Genomic DNA, 17,653 nt, shown 5'->3' on the forward strand with positions numbered 1-17,653 from the left:
GACAGCTAAAACATGGCCTGATACTGTCCCCGTCCAGACTGACATCACAGCTAAAACATGGCCTGATACTGTCCCCGTTCAGACTAACAGCTAAAACATGGCCTGATACTGTCCCCGTCCAGACTGACATCACAGCTAAAACATGGCCTGATACTGTCCCCGTCCAGACTGACATCACAACTAAAACATGGCCTGATACTGTCCCCGTCCAGACTGACAGCTAAAACATGGCCTGATACTGTCCCTGTCGAGACTGACAGCTAAAACATGGCCTGATACTGTCCCCGTCCAGACTGACATCACAGCTAAAACATGGCCTGATCCTGTCCCCGTTCAGACTAACATCACAGCTAAAACATGGCCTGATACTGTCCCCGTCCAGACTGACATCACAGCTAAAACATGGCCTGATACTGTCCCCGTCCAGACTGACATCACAGCTAAAACATGGCCTGATACTGTCCCCGTCCAGACTGACATCACAGCTAAAACATGGCCTGATCCTGTCCCCGTCCAGACTGACAGCTAAAACATGGCCTGATACTGTCCCCGTCCAGACTGACATCACAGCTAAAACATGGCCTGATACTGTCCCCGTCCAGACTGACATCACAGCTAAAACATGGCCTGATACTGTCCCCGTCCAGACTGACAGCTAAAACATGGCCTGATACTGTCCCCGCCCAGACTGACAGCTAAAACATGGCCTGATACTGTCCCCGTCCAGACTGACATCACAGGTAAAACATGGCCTGATACTGTCCCCGCCCAGACTGACAGCTAAAACATGGCCTGATACTGTCCCCGTCCAGACTGACATCACAGCTAAAACATGGCCTGATACTGTCCCCGTCCAGACTGACAGCTAAAACATGGCCTGATACTGTCCCCGTCCAGACTGACATCACAGCTAAAACATGGCCTGATACTGTCCCCGTCCAGACTGACATCACAACTAAAACATGGCCTGATACTGTCCCCGTCCAGACTGACAGCTAAAACATGGCCTGATACTGTCCCTGTCGAGACTGACAGCTAAAACATGGCCTGATACTGTCCCCGTCCAGACTGACATCACAGCTAAAACATGGCCTGATCCTGTCCCCGTTCAGACTAACATCACAGCTAAAACATGGCCTGATACTGTCCCCGTCCAGACTGACATCACAGCTAAAACATGGCCTGATACTGTCCCCGTCCAGACTGACATCACAGCTAAAACATGGCCTGATCCTGTCCCCGTCCAGACTGACAGCTAAAACATGACCTGATACTGTCCCCGTCCAGACTGACAGCTAAAACATGGCCTGATCCTGTCCCCGTCCAGACTGACATCACAGCTAAAACATGGCCTGATACTCTCCCCGTCCAGACTGACATCACAGCTAAAACATGGCCTGATACTGTCCCCGTCCAGACTGACATCACAGCTAAAACATGGCCTGATACTGTCCCTGTCCAGACTGACATCACAGCTAAAACATGGCCTGATCCTGTCCCCGTCCAGACTGACATCACAGCTAAAACATGGCCTGATACTGTCCCTGTCCAGACTGACATCACAGCTAAAACATGGCCTGATACTGTCCCCGTCCAGACTGACATCACATCTAAAACATGGCCTGATACTGTCCCCGTCCAGGTTTGAGCTATCCATTGGTTTGAGCTATCCATAGTGGAAATGATTGTACATGAAGAGAAGGAATGAGTTGAGTTGGTGCTATAGCTAAATGTCATACTTTGTTGTTGGTTGGATTCAAGGAACTGAGCCAACAGTAAGGACGAGAAGTTACAGCCTAAATGCTCTTTGGTAATGTTATTTCAAACTAATGTATTTATTTAACCAGGAAAATACCCTTGAGATTAGAAAGCTCTTTTGTAAGGAGGGAAACTGAAACTCGCATCCCATCAACTGAAGGAGACTGTTCTTGACTTGTTGAACTCTCTAACTCTGGACAGTGGATGTTATCTCTCACAGTGTTCAGTGGTTGTTGTTATATATATGAAGGATGGATAATGTGTGTGTGTGTGTAGGTGTGTGTGTGTGTGTGTGTGTTTGTGTGTAGGTGTGTAAGTGTGTGTGTGTGTGTGTGTGTGTGTCTGTGTAGGTGTATAAGTGTATGTGTTTAGGTGTGTAAGTGTGTGTGTGTGTTTGTGTCTGTGTAGGTGTATGTGTGTGTGTGTGTTTGTGTCTGTGTAGGTGTATACGTGTATGTGTGTTTGCGGCAGCGGGCCTGGTGTGACAGGGGATCGATCCAATGATCCACATAAAACAACATGCTCTTGGTATTCACTTATAGTATGTTCATATGCACACAGCTTCACATTCGTTTGGGAAGGAGCTACTACTTGTTTAGACAATGTCACACTGACTGGATCGGGTTCATTTTCTTGACACTAAAAGTGTGTCCGGAGTTACACCATATTCCCTTGGCAGTGCACTATTTCTGTCCATGGTCCATGCAGCTCAGGTCTAAAGTAGTGCACTATTTAGGGAATAGGGTGCTATTTGATAACGGAGCCTAAAGTCTTTGAGTGTTACATGCAAACACCCTCCCCAACAGTCTGGAAATCTCAACTTGGGATTTGTTATGTATTTTATCTCAGGAAAACCTGAGGTAAAACAAAACAGAGAGGATATATTCATCTAGGCGTTACACGGTGAAGTGGTCCGTCTATGGACTGATAGACAGGAAAATAAAGTGTGTGTAAACCTCTTTGTCTCCTAGCCTCTCTGGTCACACACACTGGGGACGTGAAGCTGAATGGTCATTTGTGTAGAAGGAGCAGCTGGTATTGGATATTCTACGCTGCCTTTCTTTCCTGTGTCCCTTTGTTCTCGTTGAAGGTGGACCGGTTTCCTTTCCCAAACGACTGAGCTGCAGAGAACGCCCATGAGTAAGGTAACTTCAGTTTCGAAAAGAGAGCGAAAGAGTGATCTTCTTCGGGGAAAAATAACTATGGTTTTTTTGACCCAACTTGTATTTGAATTTGTTATGGATCCCTATTAGGCAGCAGCTAGTCTTCCTGGGGTTTGTTATGGATCCCTATTAGGCAGCAGCTAGTCTTCCTGGGGTTTATTATGGATCCCTATTAGGCAGCAGCTACTCTTCCTGGGGTTTATTATGGATCCCTATTAGGCAGCAGCTACTCTTCCTGGGGTTTATTATGGATCCCTATTAGGCAGCAGCTACTCTTCCTGGGGTTTATTATGGATCCCTATTAGGCAGCAGCTAGTCTTCCTGGGGTTTGTTATGGATCCCTATTAGGCAGCAGCTAGTCTTCCTGGGGTTTATTATGGATCCCTATTAGGCAGCAGCTACTCTTCCTGGGGTTTGTTATGGATCCCTATTAGGCAGCAGCTAGTCTTCCTGGGGTTTATTATGGATCCCTATTAGGCAGCAGCTACTCTTCCTGGGGTTTATTATGGATCCCTATTAGGCAGCAGCTACTCTTCCTGGGGTTTATTATGGATCCCTATTAGGCAGCAGCTAGTCTTCCTGGGGTTTGTTATGGATCCCTATTAGGCAGCAGCTACTCTTCCTGGGGTTTGTTATGGATCCCTATTAGGCAGCAGCTACTCTTCCTGGGGTTTATTATGGATCCCTATTAGGCAGCAGCTAGTCTTCCTGGGGTTTATTATGGATCCCTATTAGGCAGCAGCTAGGCTTCCTGGAGTTTATTATGGATCCCTATTAGGCAGCAGCTACTCTTCCTGGGGTTTGTTATGGATCCCTATTAGGCAGCAGCTAGTCTTCCTGGGGTTTATTATGGATCCCTATTAGGCAGCAGCTAGTCTTCCTGGGGTTTATTATGGATCCCTATTAGGCAGCAGCTACTCTTCCTGGGGTTTATTATGGATCCCTATTAGGCAGCAGCTACTCTTCCTGGGGTTTATTATGGATCCCTATTAGGCAGCAGCTAGTCTTCCTGGCGTTTGTTATGGATCCCTATTAGGCAGCAGCTACTCTTCCTGGGGTTTATTATGGATCCCTATTAGGCAGCAGCTAGTCTTCCTGGGGTTTGTTATGGATCCCTATTAGGCAGCAGCTACTCTTCCTGGGGTTTGTTATGGATCCCTATTAGGCAGCAGCTAGTCTTCCTGGGGTTTATTATGGATCCCTATTAGGCAGCAGCTACTCTTCCTGGGGTTTATTATGGATCCCTATTAGGCAGCAGCTAGTCTTCCTGGGGTTTATTATGGATCCCTATTAGGCAGCAGCTAGTCTTCCTGGGGTTTATTATGGATCCCTATTAGGCAGCAGCTAGTCTTCCTGGGGTTTATTATGGATCCCTATTAGGCAGCAGCTAGTCTTCCTGGGGTTTGTTATGGATCCCTATTAGGCAGCAGCTAGTCTTCCTGGGGTTTGTTATGGATCCCTATTAGGCAGCAGCTAGTCTTCCTGGGGTTTGTTATGGATCCCTATTAGGCAGCAGCTACTCTTCCTGGGGTTTATTATGGATCCCTATTAGGCAGCAGCTACTCTTCCTGGGGTTTATTATGGATCCCTATTAGGCAGCAGCTACTCTTCCTGGGGTTTATTATGGATCCCTATTAGGCACCAGCTAATCTTCCTGCGGTTTATTATGGATCCCTATTAGGCAGCAGCTACACTTCCTGGGGTTTATTATGGATCCCTATTAGGCAGCAGCTACTCTTCCTGGGGTTTATTATGGATCCCTATTAGGCATCAGCTACTCTTCCTGGGGTTTATTAGGGATCCCTATTAGGCAGCAGCTAGTCTTCCTGGGGTTTATTATGGATCCCTATTAGGCAGCAGCTAGTCTTCCTGGGGTTTATTATGGATCCCTATTAGGCAGCAGCTACTCTACCTGGGGTTTGTTATGGATCCCTATTAGGCAGCAGCTAGTCTTCCTGGGGTTTATTATGGATCCCTATTAGGCAGCAGCTAGTCTTCCTGGGGTTTATTATGGATCCCTATTAGGCAGCAGCTACTCTTCCTGGGGTTTATTATGGATCCCTATTAGGCAGCAGCTACTCTTCCTGGGGTTTATTATGGATCCCTATTAGGCAGCAGCTAGTCTTCCTGGGGTTTGTTATGGATCCCTATTAGGCAGCAGCTACTCTTCCTGGGGTTTATTATGGATCCCTATTAGGCAGCAGCTAGTCTTCCTGGGGTTTGTTATGGATCCCTATTAGGCAGCAGCTACTCTTCCTGGGGTTTGTTATGGATCCCTATTAGGCAGCAGCTACTCTTCCTGGGGTTTGTTATGGATCCCTATTAGGCAGCAGCTACTCTTCCTGGGGTTTGTTATGGATCCCTATTAGGCAGCAGCTAGTCTTCCTGTGGTTTATTATGGATCCCTATTAGGCAGCAGCTAGTCTTCCTGGGGTTTATTATGGATCCCTATTAGGCAGCAGCTACTCTTCCTGGGGTTTATTATGGATCCCAATTAGGCAGCAGCTAGTCTTCCTGGGGTTTATTATGGATCCCTATTGGGCAGCAGCTAGTCTTCCTGGGGTTTATTATGGATCCCTATTAGGCAGCAGCTACTCTTCCTGGGGTTTGTTATGGATCCCTATTAGGCAGCAGCTACTCTTCCTGGGGTTTGTTATGGATCCCTATTAGGCAGCAGCTAGTCTTCCTGGGGTTTATTATGGATCCCTATTAGGCAGCAGCTAGTCTTCCTGGGGTTTATTATGGATCCCTATTAGGCAGCAGCTACTCTTCCTGGGGTTTATTATGGATCCCTATTAGACAGCAGCTAGTCTTCCTGGGGTTTGTTATGGATCCCTATTAGGCAGCAGCTACTCTTCCTGGGGTTTATTATGGATCCCTATTAGGCAGCAGCTAGTCTTCCTGGGGTTTGTTATGGATCCCTATTAGGCAGCAGCTACTCTTCCTGGGGTTTGTTATGGATCCCTATTAGGCAGCAGCTAGTCTTCCTGGGGTTTATTATGGATCCCTATTAGGCAGCAGCTACTCTTCCTGGGGTTTATTATGGATCCCTATTAGGCAGCAGCTAGTCTTCCTGGGGTTTATTATGGATCCCTATTAGGCAGCAGCTAGTCTTCCTGGGGTTTGTTATGGATCCCTATTAGGCAGCAGCTAGTCTTCCTGGGGTTTATTATGGATCCCTATTAGGCAGCAGCTAGTCTTCCTGGGGTTTGTTATGGATCCCTATTAGGCAGCAGCTAGTCTTCCTGGGGTTTGTTATGGATCCCTATTAGGCAGCAGCTACTCTTCCTGGGGTTTATTATGGATCCCTATTAGGCAGCAGCTACTCTTCCTGGGGTTTATTATGGATCCCTATTAGGCAGCAGCTACTCTTCCTGGGGTTTATTATGGATCCCTATTAGGCACCAGCTAATCTTCCTGCGGTTTATTATGGATCCCTATTAGGCAGCAGCTACACTTCCTGGGGTTTATTATGGATCCCTATTAGGCAGCAGCTACTCTTCCTGGGGTTTATTATGGATCCCTATTAGGCATCAGCTACTCTTCCTGGGGTTTATTAGGGATCCCTATTAGGCAGCAGCTAGTCTTCCTGGGGTTTATTATGGATCCCTATTAGGCAGCAGCTAGTCTTCCTGGGGTTTATTATGGATCCCTATTAGGCAGCAGCTACTCTACCTGGGGTTTGTTATGGATCCCTATTAGGCAGCAGCTAGTCTTCCTGGGGTTTATTATGGATCCCTATTAGGCAGCAGCTAGTCTTCCTGGGGTTTATTATGGATCCCTATTAGGCAGCAGCTACTCTTCCTGGGGTTTATTATGGATCCCTATTAGGCAGCAGCTACTCTTCCTGGGGTTTATTATGGATCCCTATTAGGCAGCAGCTAGTCTTCCTGGGGTTTGTTATGGATCCCTATTAGGCAGCAGCTACTCTTCCTGGGGTTTATTATGGATCCCTATTAGGCAGCAGCTAGTCTTCCTGGGGTTTGTTATGGATCCCTATTAGGCAGCAGCTACTCTTCCTGGGGTTTGTTATGGATCCCTATTAGGCAGCAGCTACTCTTCCTGGGGTTTGTTATGGATCCCTATTAGGCAGCAGCTACTCTTCCTGGGGTTTGTTATGGATCCCTATTAGGCAGCAGCTAGTCTTCCTGGGGTTTATTATGGATCCCTATTAGGCAGCAGCTAGTCTTCCTGGGGTTTATTATGGATCCCTATTAGGCAGCAGCTACTCTTCCTGGGGTTTATTATGGATCCCTATTAGGCAGCAGCTAGTCTTCCTGGGGTTTATTATGGATCCCTATTGGGCAGCAGCTAGTCTTCCTGGGGTTTATTATGGATCCCTATTAGGCAGCAGCTACTCTTCCTGGGGTTGTTATGGATCCCTATTAGGCAGCAGCTACTCTTCCTGGGGTTTGTTATGGATCCCTATTAGGCAGCAGCTAGTCTTCCTGGGGTTTATTATGGATCCCTATTAGGCAGCAGCTAGTCTTCCTGGGGTTTATTATGGATCCCTATTAGGCAGCAGCTACTCTTCCTGGGGTTTATTATGGATCCCTATTAGGCAGCAGCTAGTCTTCCTGGGGTTTGTTATGGATCCCTATTAGGCAGCAGCTACTCTTCCTGGGGTTTATTATGGATCCCTATTAGGCAGCAGCTAGTCTTCCTGGGGTTTGTTATGGATCCCTATTAGGCAGCAGCTAGTCTTCCTGGGGTTTGTTATGGATCCCTATTAGGCAGCAGCTAGTCTTCCTGGGGTTTATTATGGATCCCTATTAGGCAGCAGCTACTCTTCCTGGGGTTTGTTATGGATCCCTATTAGGCAGCAGCTAGTCTTCCTGGGGTTTGTTATGGATCCCTATTAGGCAGCAGCTACTCTTCCTGGGGTTTGTTATGGATCCCTATTAGGCAGCAGCTACTCTTCCTGGGGTTTGTTATGGATCCCTATTAGGCAGCAGCTAGTCTTCCTGGGGTTTATTATGGATCCCTATTAGGCAGCAGCTACTCTTCCTGGGGTTTATTATGGATCCCTATTAGGCAGCAGCTAGTCTTCCTGGGGTTTATTATGGATCCCTATTAGGCAGCAGCTAGTCTTCCTGGGGTTTATTATGGATCCCTATTAGGCAGCAGCTAGGCTTCCTGGGGTTTATTATGGATCCCTATTAGGCAGCAGCTACTCTTCCTGGGGTTTGTTATGGATCCCTATTAGGCAGCAGCTAGTCTTCCTGGGGTTTATTATGGATCCCTATTAGGCAGCAGCTAGTCTTCCTGGGGTTTATTATGGATCCCTATTAGGCAGCAGCTACTCTTCCTGGGGTTTATTATGGATCCCTATTAGGCAGCAGCTACTCTTCCTGGGGTTTATTATGGATCCCTATTAGGCAGCAGCTAGTCTTCCTGGCGTTTGTTATGGATCCCTATTAGGCAGCAGCTACTCTTCCTGGGGTTTATTATGGATCCCTATTAGGCAGCAGCTAGTCTTCCTGGGGTTTGTTATGGATCCCTATTAGGCAGCAGCTACTCTTCCTGGGGTTTGTTATGGATCCCTATTAGGCAGCAGCTAGTCTTCCTGGGGTTTATTATGGATCCCTATTAGGCAGCAGCTACTCTTCCTGGGGTTTATTATGGATCCCTATTAGGCAGCAGCTAGTCTTCCTGGGGTTTATTATGTATCCCTATTAGGCAGCAGCTAGTCTTCCTGGGGTTTGTTATGGATCCCTATTAGGCAGCAGCTAGTCTTCCTGGGGTTTATTATGGATCCCTATTAGGCAGCAGCTAGTCTTCCTGGGGTTTGTTATGGATCCCTATTAGGCAGCAGCTAGTCTTCCTGGGGTTTGTTATGGATCCCTATTAGGCAGCAGCTACTCTTCCTGGGGTTTATTATGGATCCCTATTAGGCAGCAGCTACTCTTCCTGGGGTTTATTATGGATCCCTATTAGGCAGCAGCTACTCTTCCTGGGGTTTATTATGGATCCCTATTAGGCACCAGTTAATCTTCCTGCGGTTTATTATGGATCCCTATTAGGCAGCAGCTACACTTCCTGGGGTTTATTATGGATCCCTATTAGGCAGCAGCTACTCTTCCTGGGGTTTATTATGGATCCCTATTAGGCATCAGCTACTCTTCCTGGGGTTTATTAGGGATCCCTATTAGGCAGCAGCTAGTCTTCCTGGGGTTTATTATGGATCCCTATTAGGCAGCAGCTAGTCTTCCTGGGGTTTATTATGGATCCCTATTAGGCAGCAGCTACTCTTCCTGGGGTTTGTTATGGATCCCTATTAGGCAGCAGCTAGTCTTCCTGGGGTTTATTATGGATCCCTATTAGGCAGCAGCTAGTCTTCCTGGGGTTTATTATGGATCCCTATTAGGCAGCAGCTACTCTTCCTGGGGTTTATTATGGATCCCTATTAGGCAGCAGCTACTCTTCCTGGGGTTTATTATGGATCCCTATTAGGCAGCAGCTAGTCTTCCTGGGGTTTGTTATGGATCCCTATTAGGCAGCAGCTACTCTTCCTGGGGTTTATTATGGATCCCTATTAGGCAGCAGCTAGTCTTCCTGGGGTTTGTTATGGATCCCTATTAGGCAGCAGCTACTCTTCCTGGGGTTTGTTATGGATCCCTATTAGGCAGCAGCTACTCTTCCTGGGGTTTGTAATGGATCCCTATTAGGCAGCAGCTACTCTTCCTGGGGTTTGTTATGGATCCCTATTAGGCAGCAGCTAGTCTTCCTGGGGTTTATTATGGATCCCTATTAGGCAGCAGCTAGTCTTCCTGGGGTTTATTATGGATCCCTATTAGGCAGCAGCTACTCTTCCTGGGGTTTATTATGGATCCCTATTAGGCAGCAGCTACTCTTCCTGGGGTTTATTATGGATCCCTATTAGGCAGCAGCTAGTCTTCCTGGGGTTTGTTATGGATCCCTATTAGGCAGCAGCTAGTCTTCCTGGGGTTTGTTATGGATCCCTATTAGGCAGCAGCTAGTCTTCCTGGGGTTTATTATGGATCCCTATTAGGCAGCAGCTACTCTTCCTGGGGTTTATTATGGATCCCTATTAGGCAGCAGCTAGTCTTCCTGGGGTTTATTATGGATCCCTATTAGGCAGCAGCTAGTCTTCCTGGGGTTTGTTATGGATCCCTATTAGGCAGCAGCTAGTCTTCCTGGGGTTTATTATGGATCCCTATTAGGCAGCAGCTAGTCTTCCTGGGGTTTGTTATGGATCCCTATTAGGCAGCAGCTAGTCTTCCTGGGGTTTGTTATGGATCCCTATTAGGCAGCAGCTACTCTTCCTGGGGTTTATTATGGATCCCTATTAGGCAGCAGCTACTCTTCCTGGGGTTTATTATGGATCCCTATTAGGCAGCAGCTACTCTTCCTGGGGTTTATTATGGATCCCTATTAGGCACCAGCTAATCTTCCTGCGGTTTATTATGGATCCCTATTAGGCAGCAGCTACACTTCCTGGGGTTTATTATGGATCCCTATTAGGCAGCAGCTAGTCTTCCTGGGCTTTATTATGGATCCCTATTAGGCAGCAGCTACTCTTCCTGGGGTTTATTATGGATCCCTATTAGGCATCAGCTACTCTTCCTGGGGTTTATTAGGGATCCCTATTAGGCAGCAGCTACTCTTCCTGGGGTTTATTATGGATCCCTATTAGGCAGCAGCTACTCTTCCTGGGTTTTATTATGGATCCCTATTAGGCACCAGCTAATCTTCCTGCGGTTTATTATGGATCCCTATTAGGCAGCAGCTACACTTCCTGGGGTTTATTATGGATCCCTATTAGGCAGCAGCTACACTTCCTGGGCTTTATTATGGATCCCTATTAGGCAGCAGCTACTCTTCCTGGGGTTTATTATGGATCCCTATTAGGCAGCAGCTACTCTTCCTGGGGTTTATTAGGGATCCCTATTAGGCAGCAGCTAGTCTTCCTGGGGTTTATTATGGATCCCTATTAGGCAGCAGCTACTCTTCCTGGGGTTTATTATGGATCCCTATTAGGCAGCAGCTACTCTTCCTGGGGTTTATTATGGATCCCTATTAGGCACCAGCTAATCTTCCTGCGGTTTATTATGGATCCCTATTAGGCAGCAGCTACACTTCCTGGGGTTTATTATGGATCCCTATTAGGCAGCAGCTACACTTCCTGGGCTTTATTATGGATCCCTATTAGGCAGCAGCTACTCTTCCTGGGGTTTATTATGGATCCCTATTAGGCAGCAGCTACTCTTCCTGGGGTTTGTTATGGATCCCTATTAGGCAGCAGCTACTCTTCCTGGGGTTTGTTATGGATCCCTATTAGGCAGCAGCTAGTCTTCCTGGGGTTTATTATGGATCCCTATTAGGCAGCAGCTAGTCTTCCTGGGGTTTATTATGGATCCCTATTAGGCAGCAGCTACTCTTCCTGGGGTTTATTATGGATCCCTATTAGGCAGCAGCTACACTTCCTGGGCTTTATTATGGATCCCTATTAGGCAGCAGCTACTCTTCCTGGGGTTTATTATGGATCCCTATTAGGCAGCAGCTACTCTTCCTGGGGTTTGTTAGGGATCCCTATTAGGCAGCAGCTAGTCTTCCTGGGGTTTATTATGGATCCCTATTAGGCAGCAGCTACTCTTCCTGGGGTTTATTATGGATCCCTATTAGGCAGCAGCTACTCTTCCTGGGGTTTATTATGGATCCCTATTAGGCACCAGCTAATCTTCCTGCGGTTTATTATGGATCCCTATTAGGCAGCAGCTACACTTCCTGGGGTTTATTTTGGATCCCTATTAGGCAGCAGCTACACTTCCTGGGCTTTATTATGGATCCCTATTAGGCAGCAGCTACTCTTCCTGGGGTTTATTATGGATCCCTATTAGGCAGCAGCTACTCTTCCTGGGGTTTGTTATGGATCCCTATTAGGCAGCAGATACTCTTCCTGGGGTTTGTTATGGATCCCTATTAGGCAGCAGCTAGTCTTCCTGGGGTTTATTATGGATCCCTATTAGGCAGCATCTAGTCTTCCTGGGGTTTATTATGGATCCCTATTAGGCAGCAGCTACTCTTCCTGGGGTTTATTATGGATCCCTATTAGGCAGCAGCTAGTCTTCCTGGGGTTTGTTATGGATCCCTATTAGGCAGCAGCTACTCTTCCTGGGGTTTATTATGGATCCCTATTAGGCAGCAGCTAGTCTTCCTGGGGTTTGTTATGGATCCCTATTAGGCAGCAGCTAGTCTTCCTGGGGTTTGTTATGGATCCCTATTAGGCAGCAGCTAGTCTTCCTGGGGTTTATTATGGATCCCTATTAGGTAGCAGCTACTCTTCCTGGGGTTTGTTATGGATCCCTATTAGGCAGCAGCTAGTCTTCCTGGGGTTTGTTATGGATCCCTATTAGGCAGCAGCTACTCTTCCTGGGGTTTGTTATGGATCCCTATTAGGCAGCAGCTACTCTTCCTGGGGTTTGTTATGGATCCCTATTAGGCAGCAGCTAGTCTTCCTGGGGTTTATTATGGATCCCTATTAGGCAGCAGCTACTCTTCCTGGGGTTTATTATGGATCCCTATTAGGCAGCAGCTAGTCTTCCTGGGGTTTATTATGGATCCCTATTAGGCAGCAGCTAGTCTTCCTGGGGTTTATTATGGATCCCTATTAGGCAGCAGCTAGGCTTCCTGGGGTTTATTATGGATCCCTATTAGGCAGCAGCTACTCTTCCTGGGGTTTGTTATGGATCCCTATTAGGCAGCAGCTAGTCTTCCTGGGGTTTATTATGGATCCCTATTAGGCAGCAGCTAGTCTTCCTGGGGTTTATTATGGATCCCTATTAGGCAGCAGCTACTCTTCCTGGGGTTTATTATGGATCCCTATTAGGCAGCAGCTACTCTTCCTGGGGTTTATTATGGATCCCTATTAGGCAGCAGCTAGTCTTCCTGGCGTTTGTTATGGATCCCTATTAGGCAGCAGCTACTCTTCCTGGGGTTTATTATGGATCCCTATTAGGCAGCAGCTAGTCTTCCTGGGGTTTGTTATGGATCCCTATTAGGCAGCAGCTACTCTTCCTGGGGTTTGTTATGGATCCCTATTAGGCAGCAGCTAGTCTTCCTGGGGTTTATTATGGATCCCTATTAGGCAGCAGCTACTCTTCCTGGGGTTTATTATGGATCCCTATTAGGCAGCAGCTAGTCTTCCTGGGGTTTATTATGGATCCCTATTAGGCAGCAGCTAGTCTTCCTGGGGTTTGTTATGGATCCCTATTAGGCAGCAGCTAGTCTTCCTGGGGTTTATTATGGATCCCTATTAGGCAGCAGCTAGTCTTCCTGGGGTTTGTTATGGATCCCTATTAGGCAGCAGCTAGTCTTCCTGGGGTTTGTTATGGATCCCTATTAGGCAGCAGCTACTCTTCCTGGGGTTTATTATGGATCCCTATTAGGCAGCAGCTACACTTCCTGGGGTTTATTATGGATCCCTATTAGGCAGCAGCTACTCTTCCTGGGGTTTATTATGGATCCCTATTAGGCATCAGCTACTCTTCCTGGGGTTTATTAGGGATCCCTATTAGGCAGCAGCTAGTCTTCCTGGGGTTTATTATGGATCCCTATTAGGCAGCAGCTAGTCTTCCTGGGGTTTATTATGGATCCCTATTAGGCAGCAGCTACTCTTCCTGGGGTTTGTTATGGATCCCTATTAGGCAGCAGCTAGTCTTCCTGGGGTTTATTATGGATCCCTATTAGGCAGCAGCTAGTCTTCCTGGGGTTTATTATGGATCCCTATTAGGCAGCAGCTACTCTTCCTGGGGTTTATTATGGATCCCTATTAGGCAGCAGCTACTCTTCCTGGGGTTTATTATGGATCCCTATTAGGCAGCAGCTAGTCTTCCTGGGGTTTGTTATGGATCCCTATTAGGCAGCAGCTACTCTTCCTGGGGTTTATTATGGATCCCTATTAGGCAGCAGCTAGTCTTCCTGGGGTTTGTTATGGATCCCTATTAGGCAGCAGCTACTCTTCCTGGGGTTTGTTGTGGATCCCTATTAGGCAGCAGCTACTCTTCCTGGGGTTTGTAATGGATCCCTATTAGGCAGCAGCTACTCTTCCTGGGGTTTGTTATGGATCCCTATTAGGCAGCAGCTAGTCTTCCTGGGGTTTATTATGGATCCCTATTAGGCAGCAGCTAGTCTTCCTGGGGTTTATTATGGATCCCTATTAGGCAGCAGCTACTCTTCCTGGGGTTTATTATGGATCCCTATTAGGCAGCAGCTAGTCTTCCTGGGGTTTATTATGGATCCCTATTAGGCAGCAGCTAGTCTTCCTGGGGTTTATTATGGATCCCTATTAGGCAGCAGCTACTCTTCCTGGGGTTTGTTATGGATCCCTATTAGGCAGCAGCTAGTCTTCCTGGGGTTTATTATGGATCCCTATTAGGCAGCAGCTAGTCTTCCTGGGGTTTATTATGGATCCCTATTAGGCAGCAGCTACTCTTCCTGGGGTTTATTATGGATCCCTATTAGGCAGCAGCTAGTCTTCCTGGGGTTTGTTATGGATCCCTATTAGGCAGCAGCTACTCTTCCTGGGGTTTATTATGGATCCCTATTAGGCAGCAGCTAGTCTTCCTGGGGTTTGTTATGGATCCCTATTAGGCAGCAGCTAGTCTTCCTGGGGTTTGTTATGGATCCCTATTAGGCAGCAGCTAGTCTTCCTGGGGTTTATTATGGATCCCTATTAGGCAGCAGCTACTCTTCCTGGGGTTTATTATGGATCCCTATTAGGCAGCAGCTAGTCTTCCTGGGGTTTATTATGGATCCCTATTAGGCAGCAGCTAGTCTTCCTGGGGTTTGTTATGGATCCCTATTAGGCAGCAGCTAGTCTTCCTGGGGTTTATTATGTATCCCTATTAGGCAGCAGCTAGTCTTCCTGGGGTTTGTTATGGATCCCTATTAGGCAGCAGCTAGTCTTCCTGGGGTTTGTTATGGATCCCTATTAGGCAGCAGCTACTCTTCCTGGGGTTTATTATGGATCCCTATTAGGCAGCAGCTACTCTTCCTGGGGTTTATTATGGATCCCTATTAGGCAGCAGCTACTCTTCCTGGGGTTTATTATGGATCCCTATTAGGCACCAGCTAATCTTCCTGCGGTTTATTATGGATCCCTATTAGGCAGCAGCTACACTTCCTGGGGTTTATTATGGATCCCTATTAGGCAGCAGCTACACTTCCTGGGCTTTATTATGGATCCCTATTAGGCAGCAGCTACTCTTCCTGGGGTTTATTATGGATCCCTATTAGGCATCAGCTACTCTTCCTGGGGTTTATTAGGGATCCCTATTAGGCAGCAGCTACTCTTCCTGGGGTTTATTATGGATCCCTATTAGGCAGCAGCTACTCTTCCTGGGTTTTATTATGCATCCCTATTAGGCACCAGCTAATCTTCCTGCGGTTTATTATGGATCCCTATTAGGCAGCAGCTACACTTCCTGGGGTTTATTATGGATCCCTATTAGGCAGCAGCTACACTTCCTGGGCTTTATTATGGATCCCTATTAGGCAGCAGCTACTCTTCCTGGGGTTTATTATGGATCCCTATTAGGCAGCAGCTACTCTTCCTGGGGTTTATTAGGGATCCCTATTAGGCAGCAGCTAGTCTTCCTGGGGTTTATTATGGATCCCTATTAGGCAGCAGCTACTCTTCCTGGGGTTTATTATGGATCCCTATTAGGCAGCAGCTACTCTTCCTGGGGTTTATTATGGATCCCTATTAGGCACCAGCTAATCTTCCTGCGGTTTATTATGGATCCCTATTAGGCAGCAGCTACACTTCCTGGGGTTTATTATGGATCCCTATTAGGCAGCAGCTACACTTCCTGGGCTTTATTATGGATCCCTATTAGGCAGCAGCTACTCTTCCTGGGGTTTATTATGGATCCCTATTAGGCAGCAGCTACTCTTCCTGGGGTTTATTAGGGATCCCTATTAGGCAGCAGCTAGTCTTCCTGGGGTCCGTCAAAAATAAAGGCAGTTGAGGCACATATAGTTCCTTAGTTAGAGCCAACAGTTTAGAAATGAAAATCTACTATGGTATGGACTGGTAAACAGCTCTTTCTACCCTGCAACATAAAACATACCACCTACACCGAACTGACACTTGAGCTGCTAATTGTATACACTACGTGTCTAACGTGTAGGGTGTAAATTAAGCTAAAATGTTTCATTTTCAAACACTGAAAAACACAGGGAATTATTTTTGATCTAAATCCATAGACTCTTAGCTACTAATCAACCAAAGCTTGTTTGATGATCAAATTATCAAGAATAAAAGCTAAGTTACTTTCAATAATAAGACCGATGTCTGCACTTCTATCGCTACGTGCAGATCTGAGGGAGATAGAAACCACAGTAGCTATGGACTTTTAACCAAGTCATCTATCAAACTTGGCTTTCATTCCCCTTCCAAAGACAATCTTTGATGATATCACCACCAAAAAGAGAGTCCCTCAAGGTAAATTAGTAGCAAATCAAGAGCCTTTCAAGTGGTGAATGAAAGTTTTTGAGCCAAGCCAGAATTCCCCATAAACAAAACATCAGAGTATTGAGTCCCAAATGGCATGCCCTTCTCTTAATCAAAAGTAGGGCACTACAAAGGGAATAAGGTGCCATTTGGGATGCACATGGCAGAGGAAAGAGTGATAAAAGTACGTACTGCCCCACATGAAAACACACTGGAGTTTTCCTCTACAGAGTCAGTGGAACACAAGGCAATGGTTAACCTCAGTAGACATTACGTTCCTAGATTAACAATGTTGACCTGATCGTATATGTTGGTATTTAAACATAACGGGGAGAATATGTTTTAAACCAAAACACATCGGTTTCCTCTGAGGGGAAATAAACATATCAAACTAGACAGACTAGAATTTTTACAGAAAAGCATTAGAAAAGACTCATAATTCGGTTACTGTTCATGAGGTTGACGTTAGTGACGCTTCATCAGACTGACAGACAGACAGACACAACTGACTGACAGACAGACAGAGGTTGACGTTAGTGACGCTTCATCAGACTGAGTAATCAGTGTGTTTTAGTTCAATTGTATTCACATACTGTACACAGACAGACAGACAGACAGACAGACAGACAGACAGACAGACAGACAGACAGACAGACAGACAGACAGACAGACAGACAGACAGACAGACAGACAGACAGACAGACAGACAGACAGACAGACAGACAGACAGACAGACAGACAGACAGACAGACAGACAGACAGACTGACTGACAGAGAGACAGACAGACAGACAGACAGAACTGACTGACTAACTCACTGACTGACAGATACACACATGCTACAAACCCCTCTCCCAATACACACACATATGAGGGCTGAAACACGCCTGGGAAGGTCTATGAGGGCTGAAACAGGCCTGGGAAGGTCTATGGGGGCTGAAACAGGCCTGGGAAGGTCTATGAGGGCTGAAACAGGCCTGGGAAGGTCTATGAGGGCTGAAACAGGCCTGGGAAGGTCTATGAGGGCTGAAACAGGCCTGGGAAGGTCTATGAGGGCTGAAACAGGCCTGGGAAGGTCTATGAGGGCTGCAACAGGCCTGGAAAGGTCTATGAGGGCTGAAACACACCTGGAAGGAGCTCTCCCCTACTCTCCCCTGCTCTCCCCTACTCTCCCCTGCTCTCCCCTACTCTCCCCTGCTCTCCCCTGCTCTCCCTTACTCTCCCCTGCTCTCCCCTGCTCTCCCCTACTCTCCCCT

Source organism: Oncorhynchus kisutch, linkage group LG11, assembly GCF_002021735.2.
Source record: "Oncorhynchus kisutch isolate 150728-3 linkage group LG11, Okis_V2, whole genome shotgun sequence".
NCBI lineage: Eukaryota > Metazoa > Chordata > Actinopteri > Salmoniformes > Salmonidae > Oncorhynchus > Oncorhynchus kisutch.